Consider the following 17,689-nt stretch of genomic DNA (forward strand, 5'->3'; position numbering starts at 1 on the left):
CCCCCAGTGCAATATCCTTAGGAGGGCCAATTCGAAATAGACTTCTAAGATCTCAAGGAAAGGACGAAATGAGATGTTACTGAGCCTGCCCGAGAAATTGGTGATTAACGGGATATTGTAATTGTGATTGTGATTGTGAACCTATATACAAATATATATATGTCCTCGGCAGAGTCTGGCAAGTTACCCATGGCGTATTGGATATGCCAAAAACAGTAACATTAAGCCTCACAATGAGAGACGTTACTGGTGCCCGCTTGAACAAATTGATGAGCAACGGGATGACAGTGACAGTGACAGTGATAGATGTCCTATTATATATGTGTATACATGCATTAAAAGTTCTTATAGAGCCTTAATTGCAGGGAGAGGGGATATTGAGTGATGAAATAATAATTCATTTTACAGGAATCTTAGATATATTTTTTTGGCAGAGGGTTACAAATTGGGGGGCATTGTCCCCAGGTTGTTCTATGGTTTTGATTGAACACTTGTGCCGAACCCTTGGCCTGTGTCTCTGTCCCGCTCCCTTCCTTCCCTTCTGGGTTAAGCCGAGGAGAGGCTGGGCGGAGGTTGCCAGGCACCCAGCCTCCTTGCAAGCCACTGGCAGTGAAGGACAAATTTCCCGGGCGGATTTGAATTCCACCCCCTGCCTGCCTGTTGCCCTTCTTGAGGCCTTGTTTTTATGATACCTCACTGCTGCTTCTGAGGTCCTGGGCGCCTCCTCCGAGCCGAGCCAGCCTTTTATGGCCATGGAGCTAATTAAGTAGCAGCAGTGTGCGCGGGGCCCTTGGCCTGGGTTCTGCTTGTCAACCCTGTGCTGCAGAAGCGGGAGCTGTTCTTGGCTGGGTTTCCAGCTCCTCTCGGGCCTTCTCTCCTGCCCTGCCCTCTCCCCTTTGCTCTCTGATCAGGAGTGAGCCGAGCCTCTTCTCCCCTGAGGTCTGGGGGGAGCTTTCAGGACTGCCCCGAGGATCTCCGTGTCTCACGGCCTTTTCAATTTCTACTCAGGCTGATTCTTGTGCAAGGGGACGGGAGGAAAAACTCTCAAAAGTGTCTATCTCCAAGGGATGCCAGCTCCCCAGGGTGCCAGACTTCGGGCTGGAAGTCTGCCCCTTGACGAGCACAAACGGGTCCCTAGATACTGCGATTTTTCTCAGGAGAAGGTAACAGCCAGCCAGCTGGAAAGTCGGATTCCTCAGGGGAGATAAGGTAGAGACATTTCACTGTACCCCTCTACCAGTTTGGGAATGGGGAGTTCATTCTGGAGGTGTTAGCCTAGCACAGACTTACCTTCTTTGGAAGCTCTGTCTGTCTCTCTCTCTCTCTCTCTCTTGCTACCTCCCTTCTCCTGCCACCACCCAGGAGCACACTTTCCTGTGCCTTGGCCTGCCTGCATGTTTCCTCAGTTCTGGAACAGCTCGCCACCTCCAGCCTCCCCCTCAGGTCGCCAGTACACAGCACTGCTTCTTTTCTGACCCTCCTTGGTCTTGGAAAAGCACACCCGGTCCTCAGGAAGCCACAGCTGCTATCAAGGGGGAGGGGGGAAGTAGAGGATGTTGGGAGGACCCATTCGGGTTGGAAGATGCGAACTAAAAGTAGACTATAGGGCTGGAGCGATAGCACAGCGGGTAGGGTGTTTGCCTTGCACGTGACCCACCCGGGTTCGATTCCCAGCATCCCATATGGTCCCCTGAGCATTGCCAGGAGTCATTTCTGAGTGCAGAGCCAAGAATAACCCCTGTGCATCGCTGGTGTGACCCAAAAAAGCAAAAAAAAAAAAAAAAAAAGAAAGAAAGAAAGAAAAATAAATAAAAGTAGACTATAGACCGAACATGATGGCCACTCAATACCTCTATTGCAAACTACAACACCCAGAAGGAGAGAGAACAAAGGGGAATGCCCTGCCACAGAGGCAGGGTGGGGTGGTGGGGGATGGGGTGCGGGGTGGGGGGAGGGATACCGGGAACATTGGTGGAGGAGAATGGGCACTGGTGGAGGGATGGGTAAACAATCACTGTTTGAGTGAAATGCAAACACAAAAGTTCATAGATTTGTAACTGAACATCACAGTGATTCTCTAATAAAAAAACTTTTTTTAAAGGTTGGGGAAAGAGGTTAGAAGCTGCTGAGGTTCGAATCTGGTGTGGAGCTTGGCCAAGCCTCTGTGTCCTCATCTGCAAAACAGGAGCGTGAAGGAGCCACTGTGTGGACTCTGGGTTCAGAGGGGCGCCTCACAAGAGTATGGCCCCAGATACAGCATGTCCACTGGCGTTGTGGCTTCTGAGAACTCCAGGGGGGGATATCTGTGGACCTCTGTGCTCGTATCTCTTCTCCACACAACTCTGATGCAGTCCTGTTTTTTCATTTTCCCTTTCATCTTCCAAGCTCCTCTTGCCTCTGCCAATCCTCTGCCATGAACGTTTGGCTCTAATCACGTGGCTCTTCCAACCTTATGTCTTTTTTTCCTTTAATGCCTTTTGGGTGCCACACCTGGCGGTGCTCAGGTCTTGCTCTTGGCTCTGTGCTCCTGGAAGTGCTTGGGGAAACCATAGGGGATGCTGAGGCTCAAACTCACATTATCCTGTGCAAGGCAAGTGCCCTACCCACTATACTATCACTCAAACCCCCAGCCCTGAAAATTTTTGGACGGGTTGTTCATTCAATTCAGTCCTCTGATGCTTCTTATTAATAATCTAGTGATCTGAGTGAACACCTACCATTCTTTTGAGCCTCCTTCCTGGAGAACTCCCCACATACACATGCACATCCACACACCCACTCCCTTTAGGGGTGACGCTCCTATCTGAGACCCATGGCACACATCCCCTCTAGGCAGCCTCCAGGGAGTTTTGTCCCTTCCATGGGCCCTGAGTTCCTGCAGAACAGGTGTCATGGCTGTCACATCATGGTTCGCTCAGCTCCTGGCCACAGGACACTGGCACATCCAAGGGGTTCCACAATCTGTTCCATAAGTCAAGGCTCCATAGATTCACATGATGCAGATCTCCTGGTCACATGCATGGTGGGAGGTTGCTCCCTCTCCAGGGTGCTAGGCCTGTGGACAGCCACATGTGTGGTGGGGAAATGTCACCTGCGTGACCTTTCCCAGGGCCCCTCCACAGTGGGAGCCCCCAAAGTTGCTTGTGCCCCTCTTCAGTTAATGCTCTTTGCTGAGTAATTCCCTCCCACAGAGTCTGAAGAAGCGTGGGGGCAGAGTAAGGTGCCCACGACTCTGGGCTGTGTCTTTGACAAGCATCACTACAACAACCCTAGGAGGCAGAGAGGGCTAGCGCATCCGTCCTGTGAATTTGGGCACTGAGTCTCAGGCTGCGCGTTAGGAAGGTGGGAATGCTCCTCAACTCCTTGGACACTATTTCCTGGCATCCTTCCATCCATCCTGAGAGCCCAGTGCCAGAAAAGTAGAAGCTGAGCTGGGCCTTTATCCCTCAGCTCCTTCATTATCCAGCTAGCTCCTTCCTTGGCCCCTTGCTCCTTAATTCCACCCTCAGCCCAGGGACCTGCCCTCACGATGAGAAGAATGTAGGCTACAGGGTCTCCTGCGTCCCGGTGTCTGTGTCAGAAAGAAAGTGGGCACTAAACAAAGACAGTCTTAAGGTCCACGTATGTATTTTTGCAAGCAGGTGTCTTAGCATCTCCGTGATTCCCCATTTTTATTTCAAAGAGGAGCTAGTAGTGCTTGGCCCAGTGGTTTGCTGGGAGGATCTAGAGCTTAAGCTCAATGCTTATTTATTTATTTATTTATTTATTTTTGCTTTTTGAGTCACACCTGGCAATGCACAGGGGTTATTCCTGGCTTATGCACTCAGGAATCACTCCTGGAAGTGCTCAGGGGACCATATGGGATGCTGGGAATCGAACCTGGGTTGGCCGCGTGCAAGGCAAACACCCTACCTGCTGTGCTGTCACTCCAGCCCCATTAAGCTCAATGCTTAACTGGTAGTAATATTGGGATAAATGTTCCATGCTTTAGCTCTCCCTGAAGGAAAAAAAAAAGGAACTCTTAAAAAAAAATCAAACAAACAAAAAAGACGAATTTTATGTTGTGGTGGGGGGGAAGCAATTTCTATGGCATTACGCTCAAGGAAACCATAGCAACCAGTTTCCTGCAGCTCCGTTTCCGGCTTCCCTGGCTGTACAATAGTGCTGGGACACAGCCTTTGTTATCCCAAAGCCCCAGGGAAGATGGGGACGTCAAGCGCTCTGCGGGCTGAGGGCATCTGCCCAGTAGGATTGTCCAGGCTGGTGGTGGCCTCACTGGCACCTTGACTCTCTGGGGACCAGTCCACCCAGCCCTATCCCTTGGTGGCCGGGATGTGTCCATGCTATGGTTTCCCACGGGGGACTCTATTCATCTTCTAAGGCCTGGCCGTTGTGGTCAGTGTCAAACAGCTGGGGGTGATGTATCTGGGGATAAAAGCAGCATTTGACTGGTCTGGGGCACTCCATGATGCTTCTTAGATCTTGAAGCCTCTGTTAGGGCATCAAGGAAGGCCACGTGAGTGCCCTATGATCAGTGTGGGATGTGTATGATATGAGCTATACCAGGGGGTCAGGGCCAAGTGTGTTAGCCAGAGAGAGGCTCCCCCAGAGGCTGACGTTGTCCAGGTGGGAGCTGAGCAATGCTCCTGGGCTCCCTAGAATCCCGAAGTCAGATCCAGCCCACCATGATATCATCACAGCTGCTCTGTCCACACCCCCCCCATACCCCCTTGCACCTTCAAGGAGTTGTTTGGGGCACCAGGAGCCATGGAACAGGAACAGCAGTTTCTTTCTGGGCTGCAAAGTAACTTCCAGGCAAGTGCTACATGACTGAACACTGACCCTCAGTCCGGGGCTCCCTTGGCAAGGAGGGAAAATGGGCATCACCTGGCATGGCCGGGACACCTGAGTTCCTGGCACTGACTCTAGAGCAAAGTCAGAGCCTTGCCAGCCCAAGCGTCCCACAGGGCCTGTGGGGACACCACACTGGACTGTGTGTCCATGTGTGCCTCTCGTTTCCCAGAGCACCTTGGCCCAGAGGGAGTAGCCCTTGCCCTACATCACAGCCATCCTTGCTGAGTGGAGAATTGCCACATTGGGGAGAGAGAATGGCTCTTAAAGTTTACTCATCGGGACTGGGGACGTGTCTCAGGGAAGCACTGGGTTCCATTCCCAGCATGACAAAACTAACCAACCCCAAAGCTATCTGTGCCAATCTCTTCATTCAACAGATGAGGCTGATACTCAGGCAGGAAAGTGACTTCCCAGCCCCATTATTCTGAATGTGTGTGTGTGTGTGCATGCGCGCACACACACTTGGTCAACATAAGAGGCAAAAACAATGCAACTGGCCACATCTCCCCTGGCACCTTTCCAGTACCTGCCCCTGAGCCCACACGGCTCATGAGGCCTAAAATATTTGACCCTTTACTTAGTTTGCTGATCCCTGGTCTAACTCACACAGGTTTTCCTAATGCTTGGAGACTGCTGACACACGCCCAGGACCCTCCTCCTTAGAGGAGAAGAGAACACACAGAAACCTCTGCACAGGGAAAGAGCAACTCCCTGGAACAGACAGAGAGAAACTGACACAAGGAAAGTGTCTTCCAGAAAGAAAAGAGCAAGCTAAAGCTGCTCAGAGTAACAGCAGCGGCTGACACTCGTGACCAGCGTGGGTCAGGGTCTGCTGTAAGGCTCTTTTGCATGTAGAAAGGAGCCGTCACCATCACCTCGTGAGACAGGTATGGTTGACTTCTCAGCTGTGCTCACGAGACATGGAGTTACTAAAGGCAATCCGGGTCATTGGTAGAAACAGGCGATAAAGCCAGCTGGCCTTCCTGCCCAGACCAGACCCTCCCTCTGCCCCAGGATCTCCCTGAAGGGGCCTCCCTGCTAGTGAGGAGGTGTCAAGTCCTGACCCGGAGCTTCCCTTCTTCTGTCAACATCTCGTGACCCTAAAAGTCAAGCATTTGGCACCACATGTAGAGCAGGAGTCTCAGCAGAATGGCGCTAGGCACTGCGCAAGCGAAGCGGAAGGAGCAGGGTCAGAGGTGGAGCCTCTCTTGGAGTCCACTGAGACGGAGAAAGGGCAGCTAAGGCTGCATCACGTTCTAGGGGGGGAATTTGAAAACTGGCAAAGGAGAAGATGCCAGGGAGCGCCAAGTGCCTGGTATTCTGGAATACTGCACAGTCATTTGAGCATTCTGGATGAGGGCTCACATGCCGGCCGGGCGATGATGTCAACAGACAGACTGAGCCGGCCCCTGAACGTCAGGGAGGAGGGGAGGCGGAGCTCACCGGGAACTGACCCGTCCAGCACTACGGGCTGAAACTGAGAATTTTCCAGCACCTCCCTGAGCCAAACAAAACCTGTCTCAGGCCAAATAAGTGGTAAGCTCTGCCTTATGTTGACTAATCTTTATTATTAAGAGATTCCATGATTTATTATTGAATCAAAGGCAGTTTACAAAACAAGATCATTGTGTTTTGGGTTCTTTTAATCTTCCTCCCTGGACACAAAAATATGCAAAAAAAAAAGAGAGAGAAAAGGTGATACTCCAAATTTTAGCAGGATTTTTCTGGGTCCTTTTCTCTCATTCTCCTTTCAAAAAAATTACAATTAATTATGTTGCTTGCCTAAATTTTTAGTTTTTGAATGCTTCAAGTAGTGATTATTTCATATTCTTTCTCAGTCCACCATCTCCCGATTAATTCCTACTTTTGAAGATGCCACTCAACCATCACACCCTCCAGAGAGCCTCCCCTGATCCCTAGAATAAGTTAGATACTCCAGGAGTGCTCCCCACACGAGCTTGTTTCATGTTGTATAGAGTTTATTGTGATGTTATCTGTGTGTGCTGCTTTCTCACTGGAAACACACACACACACACACACACACACACACAGCGAGTTTCCTGAGGGTGGGAATGATATCTGATCACTACTGTGGAACTTAATACATAACATATATTTTGTGTTCCATAAATGTTTCAGGAGTAAGGGACTGAATTTAGAGCTGAAGGCATAAAGGTGGGGCTAGGGGACAGGAATGCTCAATGAGCCCAAAGTCTGGGGAAGGGGGGAACAGGCTTCTCGAGGGTAAGAACATTCTAGGTAGTAAGGAGAGGGCGGCGGTTATCTGGATGTGGTGAGCCACTTCGTGCAACTAGAGATTGGGGTGTCTGCGAATTGGGAGATGTAGGGCTGAAAAAGAAGAGAGTGGCTAGAGATAACGGAACAGGTTGTCAGACTTGGGAGCTACGTTCTTATTCCAGAACCTGGCTAGCCTCAGCCCTCCTTCTCAGAAGCCGCTTGAGCCCTGGCTCACCCTCCCTTTCACCCCTGCCCCCTGCAGAGCCCCCTTCTGCCCCGTGGGTGCGGCAGGCACGCTGGCCTGGAGCCCAAGCAGCGTGACCAGCTGCCGTGAGTCAGGGGCTCGGCCATTCCGAAGTGACTAACTGTTGCTTCCCTCCAGTTTCCCAGTTTCCTGTAACTGGCTGAGTAAAGACGGTTTCTGAATCACCGTTGATTGTTTTTTAGCGTTTTTCCCCTTGCCCTCCAATTTGAAAAGAGAAAAAAAGACATCTCATGGAACTGAATGAGGAATGAGGAAGGCCGGGGAGAGACACACCCACACAGCCCAGAGAACCACAGAGCCCTGTTCTATTTAGGGAAACAACACCGCCGTGGCTCCTTCGCTGCTCCTATCCAAACCCTGATCCCATCCTTGCTGCTGGGCTCTCTCGGGCAAATCTCTGCACCTCTCTGAACCTCTTATCTGTCTTATCTGTCAAAGGGGGAAATCCTACCTATTTCCATGAGGGTCGGAAGGAAAGTGTGGTAAGAAACTGTGTGTGGCTGGCATTCTTGGAGTGCTCGTGACTACCAAGCACTGCTCACCCCATGAGGACAACAGTGAGGGAGAGAGAGTGGGTCTATTGTCTTCTTCCGCCTGCCCTGGCAGAGGAGAGGTGATTTCAGACCTCTGGTATGTCATTGAGATTGATCAGTGATCATCAACACACCCTCTGAGGCACAGGAAGGTGAACGGGTTTGCCTGAGAGAGACAGGGGCAGGCAGAGACCACGGGTCTCTGTCATGCAGGACAGAGGGTCTCTTGGGGACCCCACCCCACGTGGGCGTGGTCCTTTTCTAGAGTCTGCACCCTCCCGAAAACATCTTTAAACTGACACGCGCAGGATGCTGAGTGGGGATTTATCCACTTCCACTGTGATTACTGTGATTTTAGCAGCATTGACAAAACTAACTTTGTTTTGATTTATTATTTTTTTCAATTGAATCACCATGAGGTACAGAGTTACAAAGCTATGCATGGTCAAGTTTCAGTCATATAGTGTCCCAACACCCGATCTTCCACCAGCGTAAATTTCCCACCGTCAATGTCCCCGGGTTCCCTCCCACCACTCTCCAGAACTAGCTTTGATTGTCCTCATTTCACTGATGAAGAAGCTAGGGTTTTGAGGAAAATACCCTAATTAGGTCAACATTCCAACCCAAATCTCTCTTCTCAAAGACTGTAGATATTCCACCACCCCACACACTGGCTTGTTGTGCTGGGAGCAGATGGTCTGGAACTTTCTGAAGTCTTTTGACTTGCTTCGTTGGTTTCAGTGGCCCACCAGTCTGTGGAGGTCCTGCTGAATGGGAGACCGGTGAGATGGGGGTCTGGCAAGGGGGTGCCCTTTAGGAAGAGTCAACCCTTCAGTTCTGCACCACCAACAGGGTCTAGCAAGACCCCAACATGTCAGAGTCTGAGCTTTTGCAATCCCTGTGCACAGTCCCTGTCCCGAACTCCAGAGTCTGACATGTGCCGCTTGAGCACTTCCTCCAGCCAGCTGGTCAGAAAGCTGCCTTGGGGACCTGCCGAGAAGCCACAGGCACAGCTGAGTGGGTTTACATTCATGTCCATACCTGTGTCAGCTGCTGGACCACCATGGGAGCTGCGTGGGCCCCTCTTGGATTTAGAACACCTCATCAGGTAAAGTACCCCAAGGAGGGAATGTTAGCTGTGCCCCCATCATGCAGAATACATGGGGGACTGGGTGACCCTGGATCAAGCACCCCAGGGAGCGGCAAGTTCCAGAATGGACTTGACCCTGCTGAGCTCAGCCACAGGCCACCACCGGTTATGAGTTAGCATAGCCCCTACCATGTGACACTTTTCACTTTTGTACAATGAGGAGGGGAAACCAGAAAGAGAAGACCATGATAGGTACTGCCAGGAATTGCTTTAGTGTGATTGCCCTATCCCAAGCTCTGACCTAAGCCTTTTATAGACCGACTGGCATTAGCTGCTATAATCCAATGATTATCCCTGCTTCGTAGGTGACACAGAGCCCAAGAGAAAGGAGAAAACTGGCCAGAAGGAATGTGTTCTGAGCAGTGTGTGGCTGACCTGCCCACACGTGTGCTTGGGACTTAAGCCTTCTGAGACCACGCCAGGAGGCAGGGTTTCTTTTGTCCCTTTTTCAAACAAAAACACTGAGATTCAGAGAAATGAAAGTTGGCCCAAAGTTGCACAGATAGAAGGAGGGATGGCCAGTTTGAAACTGAACTTTAGCTGTCTTTTGTCACCCAGGCCACCCCCAGTTGGGGCTAGAAGCTAGCAGACTTGAGTTTTAGACCAATTTTCCTCCTACATATGAAATGAGGGTGTTAGAGAAGATGGTCCTTAAAATTTCTGGGAGTGCTAATCTTTTGAGGTATCATAATTTGACAAATCCTTGGTGACCTTATTCTGGGACACCATCCCCATGCCACCTGACCCCCCACCAAGGCGTGTGAATAGCGTAAGGTGGGAGAGGGAGAGGTTTGCATTTCCTCCCTGCAGGCTGCCTTGGAGAGCTGCCTTGGCACGGCACTCGGCGATGCAGATTTAGAGAGTTATGCTCCTAAGAGAGAAAAGGTGGGTGGGCTGCCTTTCTCTCTAGCTGATCATGTCCTAGTGAGGGCCGAGCTAGGATGGGCTGTCATTTGGTGCAGAGGAAAATGCACGGCACCCAATTCAGCCAAGGCCTCTCTGCTGGTATTTCTGGTCAGTTTCCTGGCCTGGGTGGGGCCTCTCTGATCCAAGAGGATCTGGACTCCGCCATGGGCTAGGACAGGCAGTGCAGGCACAAGTGCCCTCCAGAGCTCTCAAGATAACCTCTGGGTGGCCAGCAGGGAGCCCCACTGAGTGGGCTGTCTGGGACAGCTGGCTCGGTTCCTTTCTGCATGGGCGGGTCACTCAGGCCTCGTGGTTCCAACCTCTACTCCATAAACTAGCACAAATGTTGGGCCACGTCTCACAGGTCCCTGGGGATAGGAGAACAATCAGGATTTTCATTTGGGCCTTCAACAATACAGCTTTATCACATTTTTGTTATACCGACCTTTATTCTGATTAGATGGTCTGATATAGTTTTGACATTCAAATGTTGTTTATTTTATCAAGAGGCAAAAGTGGATGTAGGTAGAGTAATTTAGGTATTTTTTCCTTTTTAAATTATTTTTTGCCACACCCAGCTGTGTTCAGAGCCTGCTCCTGGCTCTGCACTCAGGAATCATTCCTGGCAGTGCTCCAAGGACCATATGGGGTGTCAGGGATCAAATCCGGGTCAAATGCATGCAAGAAAATTGCCCTCTTCCCAGTACTATCTCCCTGCTCCAGGGTTTTTTTTAAATATTTTTGTTTGGGAAAATTAAATATGTTAGCAAACAAGGTTACACCCCCCCCCCAGATGAACTCTAAACACTGAAAATCACAGGCATTACTTCTCCGAAGATGAATTTCTTCATCTGTAAAATGTGGATAATAAATATACCTTCCCCAGAAGGGTCACAGTGACAGAAATTTGAGGTTCTGTATTATATGTGTGTCCCTGAGCTCACTTTAAAATGGAACTATTTCCAGGGGTAGAGAAAGAGTACGGGAGGGAAGGCCTTGCCTTGTATGTGGCTGTAGTAGATGTGACCCAGGGTCAAGTCCTCAGCACCACATAGGGTCCCCTGAGCATTGCCAGGGGTCACTCCTGAACACAGAGCCAGGAAGAGCCCTGAGTAGTGTCGGGTGTGGCCCCAGCAATCAATCTAATGAAATAAATAAGATAGAATAGATCCAGCCTTCCCTTCCATGCCAGCTGCAGAACCTAGACCCATCTACTTAGTGGATGTCAGCCCCTGTCACATGTGACCTCTTTGTATAACTGCACTTATCAGATGCCCTGTCTGTGTTGTGCGTCCAATCTGCCTGCAAGACACAAGGGGAGCAGCGTGGTCCCATGCAGAGTAGGTTGTTGGGGACACAACCTGTGTGTCTTTGTCTGCCACCTCCTGGCTAGGTGACCTTGAAGCTTTCCCTTCTCTGGGTCTGTTTCCTCACATAAAGTGAGGAGGTTGGACTCAATTATAATATTTAGTCTTTAGTGGGTGTTTAATATTTTGGCCAGGCCCTGGGCCAAGTCCCTTTATATGCAGGAGAGGTAATTCCCACAGCAGCCCTATGGGATAAGCACTGTTATTAGCCCCATTTAACAGAAAGAGAAACTGAGGATGAGAAAGTTTATATCACTTTCCCAAGGTTACATGGCTGGATCATGGTAATGCCAGGGCTGGAACCTAGGGCGCCATCTGAGTCCAGAGACTCAGCTCTTTACAAAGTTTTTAAAATCGTTTATTGACTGAAATTCTGTGGTTTTAACAACATTGTTATTGGTGTTTTCTCATGCACACCATTTCAACCGCATCTCCCACCCATCTCAATGTACGACCTCCCTACTCCCAAGGGCTCCCAGTGCCCCTCCCATTCAAACCAACCCCGTCACTACCAGCTCAGTTGTGATAAATCAGTTCTCCCTTGCCTTCCCTTTAAGGATCTCCTGACTCTTTCTAGGACTGAGCTGCCCAGAGGACTAGAAAGGGCAAAACGTTCTCATCACGTGTGTCCTGGAAGCCGGGAGAAGTGCAGGCCTTCAGCCAGCATCTTTGAAAGCCTGGCAGCCATGGTGGCCTTCCCCCTCCCTCGCCACCCCCTGACAGCTTTCAGCTGCATTCTCGTGCTCACACTAATAAGAGCTAGAAAGATTGCTTCTCCAACTATCCGATCTCCAGGCTGTTTGGAGATCTTCCCTCTCAGCTCAGTCCTGCGTTTTCTAACATTTAAACGTTTATCAAAATGTGTCTTCAGCAAAAATCTCACGCAGCTGAATGAACCATCTCAAAGGGTGCACACTCCTGTAAGCACCCTCCTCCATCAGGATCTAGAATGTTCCCCCCACCCAAAACACACACACACAGCAGGCCCCTTCTTCCCCTCTTCTTTCTGTTCTGGGTCTTGCATGTTTTGAACTGAGAATATTCCCGGGAGCTATGGAGAAAGGCTGGAAAAGAAGTGAATTTTCAAATTACCCTCTCATCTCCAGGGGAATGCTTAAGTCTGCCAGAAGGAGGTGGAGGAAAGGAGGGATTCTGCCCAAGATATACTATACCTGGGGCCTGGAAAATAGCTGCGGAGAGCAAGGAGGAACAGCCGGTTTCTGGAGAGGGGGTAAGGGGGTGGGGCGGGTGTCAGACTGTGTGTATTGGTGTCTATGTATATGTCTTCATATACATATGCATGTTTATCTGTGCATATATGTGTATGTGTGTTGAGAGGGAAGGGGACACAGCTACGGGGAGTATGTGGAATCTCAGAGAATGAGTGTCTTGCCAGGTCTGCAGGGTTAGGTGGGACCTTGGTGAGGAGAACACCTTTAGCTATGTCTCAGAGATTCTTTCTAGAGTTCTCTTGCCTCCAGCCCTCCATCTTGAAGGAACTGTGTCAGACTCCAGCACTCTGGGTTTACCCATTTGGGGATTTGCCTTCTGGATCCATGAGGAAATGGCACCCACAAGCACTTTCCCCTGGAGAGGATCTTCTTGACAGTAGGGTTGCTGTTAAGCTTGAGAATCTCTCCATGCAGGGAATAAAGATCATCCCTAGGGCCTAAACTGCCCAGTCAGGACTCTGAGATGGGTTCTTGGCCCTGTCCTCATCATGCAGAGAGGAACAGAGCTCAGCAGAGCCAGGAGGGAGTCAGAAGCTTAGGCAAACCCAGCTGCCAAGCTAGACTTTGATCTGTGACATTCTTATTCATTCCAACAAACCAAGGGCTGTGGTGGGGAGCTTCCTTCCCCCGCCCGCACAGACAAGAGACCACACAGCCAAGCCCCAGGCCCCCAAACCACAGGGAGACCTGCAGCAAGCATCTTTCTGGACATCAACTTGCTTTCAACGTTTGAGGAGAATAAAACAGTGTTATGTTTGATATTTTATTCAAAGCAAAGCTGGGGCCAGGAAAATGGCTCAGAGGGCTGGAGCACGTGCTTTGCCTGCAGAATCCCTGGGTTTGATTCTGTATGGTTTCCCCCACCCCCACCCGCCACCCGAGTCCTGCCAGCAGTGACCCTTGAGCAGGAAGAGCCTCAAAGTACAGCTGAGTGTGTGTGCCTCCAAGCCCCTCTCCTCCCCACTGTCAAATCAGAACTTGGATATATTCCTAAGTAAATGTCCAGGAAGAACCAAATTCGTGTGTTCTTGTAAGACTTCAAAGAAGAATCCTGCTCTCAGGGGCTTCTAAGTGCCCCTAGACGTTGTACTCCCCGCCTAGGAACTATAGCAGCTCTGCTCTGCTATAGGGGCTCTATGGTGCCCACAGATGAAAGACTGAACAAAAGGAGGCAGCCGCAGGGAGATGTCTGTTATCAAGCGGTATTACTAAGAAGAAGGCTGGGCTCTGAGTCGCCCGATCCTATAGGATAGCACAGACTTCAGTTCACCCAAGACCATTCAGGCTCGATTCTTAGTAGCCCAAAGAGCAGCTGCCATGAAAATTCAACCCGATTAGGGGAGGAGCCTGGAAGAGCATCCCTTGGCTGGAAGACACTCCACAGAGTAAGAGCCTCAGAGGAGGATTCCTCAAGGAATTCCCAGAGACTTTGGGAAGTTGAGGCAGAGAACCCCGCAGATGGCCACATTCAGAGACCTGTTCCTGGTCACAATTTACCTCTTGACAAAGGTGATGCGATAGCAGTGGAGGAACAGAGTCAGGGAGACCATACTGAGGCAGCCTCGGCTGGCTCCATATCAACTAGGGGGAGATTGCAAAGGATAGCCAGAAAGGGTGTCTTGCCAACTCCAAAATGCTTTTTGGGTCACACCCAGCGATGCACAGGGGTTACTCCTGGCTCATGCACTCAGGAATTCCTCCTGGAGGTGCTCTGGGGACCACATGGGATGCTGGGAATCGAACCTGGGTCAGCCTTGTGCAAGGCAAACACCCTACCCACTATGCTATTGCTCCAGCCCCCACCCCCACCCCACCCCCGCCCCACAAACACACCCAACTCCAAAATGATGTGTGAGTTCCAAGAGCTTTGTGCCAAGACATCATCAGGAGACGAGGTGGGATGCCTGGACTCAGGAAAGTTTGGAGGAGTGCAAAGGAACAAGAGAGGTGATTTGAAGCCCTGAGAGGAAACTCAGGGCAAAGCTTGTGACAACACTTGTGGGCCATGGCTGAGTTGGCAGCATCGGCCAGGCTGGACCACGCTCCCCAGGCTGCATTCACAATCAACCAAGCAAGCTACCTTTTAGTGTCTGCCTTGGTGGTCGTGCTATGATTACCTTCTGAGTAGTTACTTTTTTTGCAGAAAAAAATTAATTTGTAAAAGGGGAGTAGGACCTTCAAAAAAAAGAGCATAATGTTTTATAGATTAATTTCTCTGAGGAACAGATTCACCCTCTGCCACTAAAGTCAGCTTTGCCAAAGGGTCTATGGTGGGCATTCATGTAAGTCAAGCAAGAACGCAGAGAGTCTTTCCCATCAGACTTCTGCCATGTGGGTGCTGAGTTGCAATAGAGAGATTGTGCAGGGTGCCAAGTGTAGGCCATTGAGCAGCAAAGTCGAGAACCACAGAAAGAACCTAGCGCCACTAGAGACTGAACACAATGGCCACTCAATACCCCTATTGCAAACCACAACACCCAAAGGGAGAGAAAGAACAAAAGGGAATACCCTGCCACAGAGGCAGGGTGGGGTGGAGGGGATGGGATTGGGGGGTGGGAGGGATACTGGGTTCATTGGTGGTGGAGAATGGGCACTGGTGGAGGGATGGGTTCTCGAACATTGTATGAGGGAAACACAAGCATGAAAAATGTGTAAATCTGTAACTGTACCCTCATGGCGATTCACCAATTAAAAATAAATTAAAGGGGCTGGAGCGATAGCACAGCAGGTAGGGCGTTTGCCATTCCCAGCATTCCATATAGTCCCCTGACCACCGCAAGGAGTAATTCCTGAGTGCAGAACCAGGAGTAACTCCTGTGCATCGCCAGGTGTGACCCAAAAAGCAAAATAATAATAATAATAATAATAATAATAATAATAAATAAATAAAATGCAAAAAAAAAAACCAAACGAACCTAGCGCCAAGCCTAGGATTGATTTGATCCACTTATACTTGTTATAAGTAGACTTGCATTTTCTCCTTATTTTTGCCACCTTAGCTCGAACCCGTCCTCTCAGACACACCTCTCCTTACTTGAGTGACTCCCTGGCCACAGGCTGGGAGTCCTAAGAGAGGGGGCAGTACACCTGGGCAGAGTGCCTGTGCCCTAGGGCGAGCAAGGAATGATCATGTACACCCAGGGTGCTGTGCTGGGTGCTTGTGGCCACAATCACCAGCCAATGGGTGGCAGGGCATTTGACAACTCTCGTCTCTGGCATTTTGATGTGAGCTGTACTGGGCGAAATTGCTGGAGCATGGAAGCCAAGAGCCAATGTGTAATGACTCGTAATGAGGCAGGCTAGGGAGGGCTGAACCCATATGGCAGGAGTTTTAGAACAGGTACAGGGAGTTTATTTATGTATTTATTATTGTTTTGGGGGTCATACCCAGAGATGCTCAGGGGTTATTTCTGGTTTGGCATTCAAGAATTACTTCCTAACAGTGCTTGGGGGACCATATGGGATGCCAGGGATTTAATCTGGGGCAGCTGCATGCAAGGCAAATGCCCTCCCCACCATACTACTGCTCTGCCCAGTTGCAGAGAGTTTATGGTTGCAGTGAGGAATGAGCCCTTGGGCTTACCTAGGATCAAATACAGACTGGACCACTTCCCTGCTCTATCATCTTAGACAAGTTAGTTAACCACTCTGTGTGCTTTTGTGTGTGTATGTATATATGTGTGTATATATATACACACACATATACACACATGTGTACATATACATATATAACATATATGTTACATATAATACATATACATATGTTATAGTAGGTGCTGGGCTGGAGCGAGGGCACAACAGGTAGGGTGTTTAACTTGCATGTGGCCAACCTGGGTTTGATTTCTCACTCCCTCTCGGAGAGCCCGACAAGCTACCGAGAGTATCTCACCCGCACAGCAGAGCCTGGAAAGCTACCCTTGGCATATTTGGTATGCCAAAAACAGTGACAACAAGTCTCACAGTGAAGACTTTACTGGTGCCTGCTTGAGCAAATCGATGAACAACAGGAGGACAGTGCTACAGTACATAGTAGGTGCTGCTTCTTAGGATTATTGCTAGTGTTAAATGACCTAACTCCTATAAAGTTTTTAATCGGCTCCAGCAAATATAAGTGCCCAACATAATGTAACACAAATATTAATTAATTCATTAAAATAAAGTTCCCATGAACCAAAGAACAGACCAGAGCATACTAAAATAAATCTTAGCATTTCTACAGTCTGTATGTGACTGTTCTGAATAGACTGATGCAAAGGCAAGACAAAACAAACCCTCCCTGTGATTAATCTAGGAACTTTTGTCAAAGGAGCAAGGGCCAGGTGCACCAGCTGTTTTGAGAGAAAGCTCCTGCAGAAGCTTTGAAGTCCAAAGCCTTCATCTACAGAATGAAAAACTTGCCTCCAAAGAGAGACCTTATTTCCAGCAAGCAATTTGATGTAAGACTCAGGAATAGAACGCAGACCCTAAGATTTCAAAATCAGGCCTTCTATTTAACACGACAAGCACTGGAGTCTCTCTTTGGGTTCTGTTCCGGCACAGCCCTCAAAAGTAGTCTGGTCTCCCTACAATAAAGTCAGTTCTGTTCATGGAAGAACATATGAACTGCTGTGCAATTTGACATGTTCCAGAGGTAGCACTAAAAAGAGAACTAACTTCCTCCTAATATATGGTTGATTCTTGAACAACACAGAGATTGCGGATCCACCCACCTCATCCTCAGCAGTTGCAAATCCATGTGTAATTTATAGTTATCTCTCTGTATTCCATATCTACAGATTTAGTTAACCAACATCCATGTTAATTGAATTGGTGAATGCTAAACCTTGCAGAGAAAAGAAATACAGTTATCAGGCTAGAGAGACAGTCCAAGGGCAAGGCACTTGCCTTGCACATAGCCAACCCTGGTTCTATCCCTGGAAATACATAGGGTCCCCTGAGCTCTGCCAGGAGTGGTCACAGAGCCAGAAGTAAGCCCTGAGTCACAGGTGGATGTGGCCTCAAAACAAAACAACAAAAACGATTGTCAGTGGACCCAAGTAATCCAAGCTCATATTGTATTTCATATAATATTCCCTAAGTAATCAACAGAGAGTCTCTTGCCCGCACGCCTGGCTGTCTTCCCCGGGGCCCCTCGGAGGGGATGG

General features: G+C 49.5%; 1 protein-coding gene across 1 annotated transcript in view; it reads left to right on the forward strand.

The window, feature by feature from the left end:
- Window positions 1-17,689, forward strand: part of NAV2 (neuron navigator 2) — an 822,512-nt gene that overhangs the window by 327,960 nt on the left and 476,863 nt on the right. The gene's annotated exons all lie outside the window — the stretch shown is intronic.

This window comes from Sorex araneus, chromosome 6 (genome assembly GCF_027595985.1).
Source record: "Sorex araneus isolate mSorAra2 chromosome 6, mSorAra2.pri, whole genome shotgun sequence".
Classification (NCBI taxonomy): Eukaryota; Metazoa; Chordata; class Mammalia; order Eulipotyphla; family Soricidae; genus Sorex; species Sorex araneus.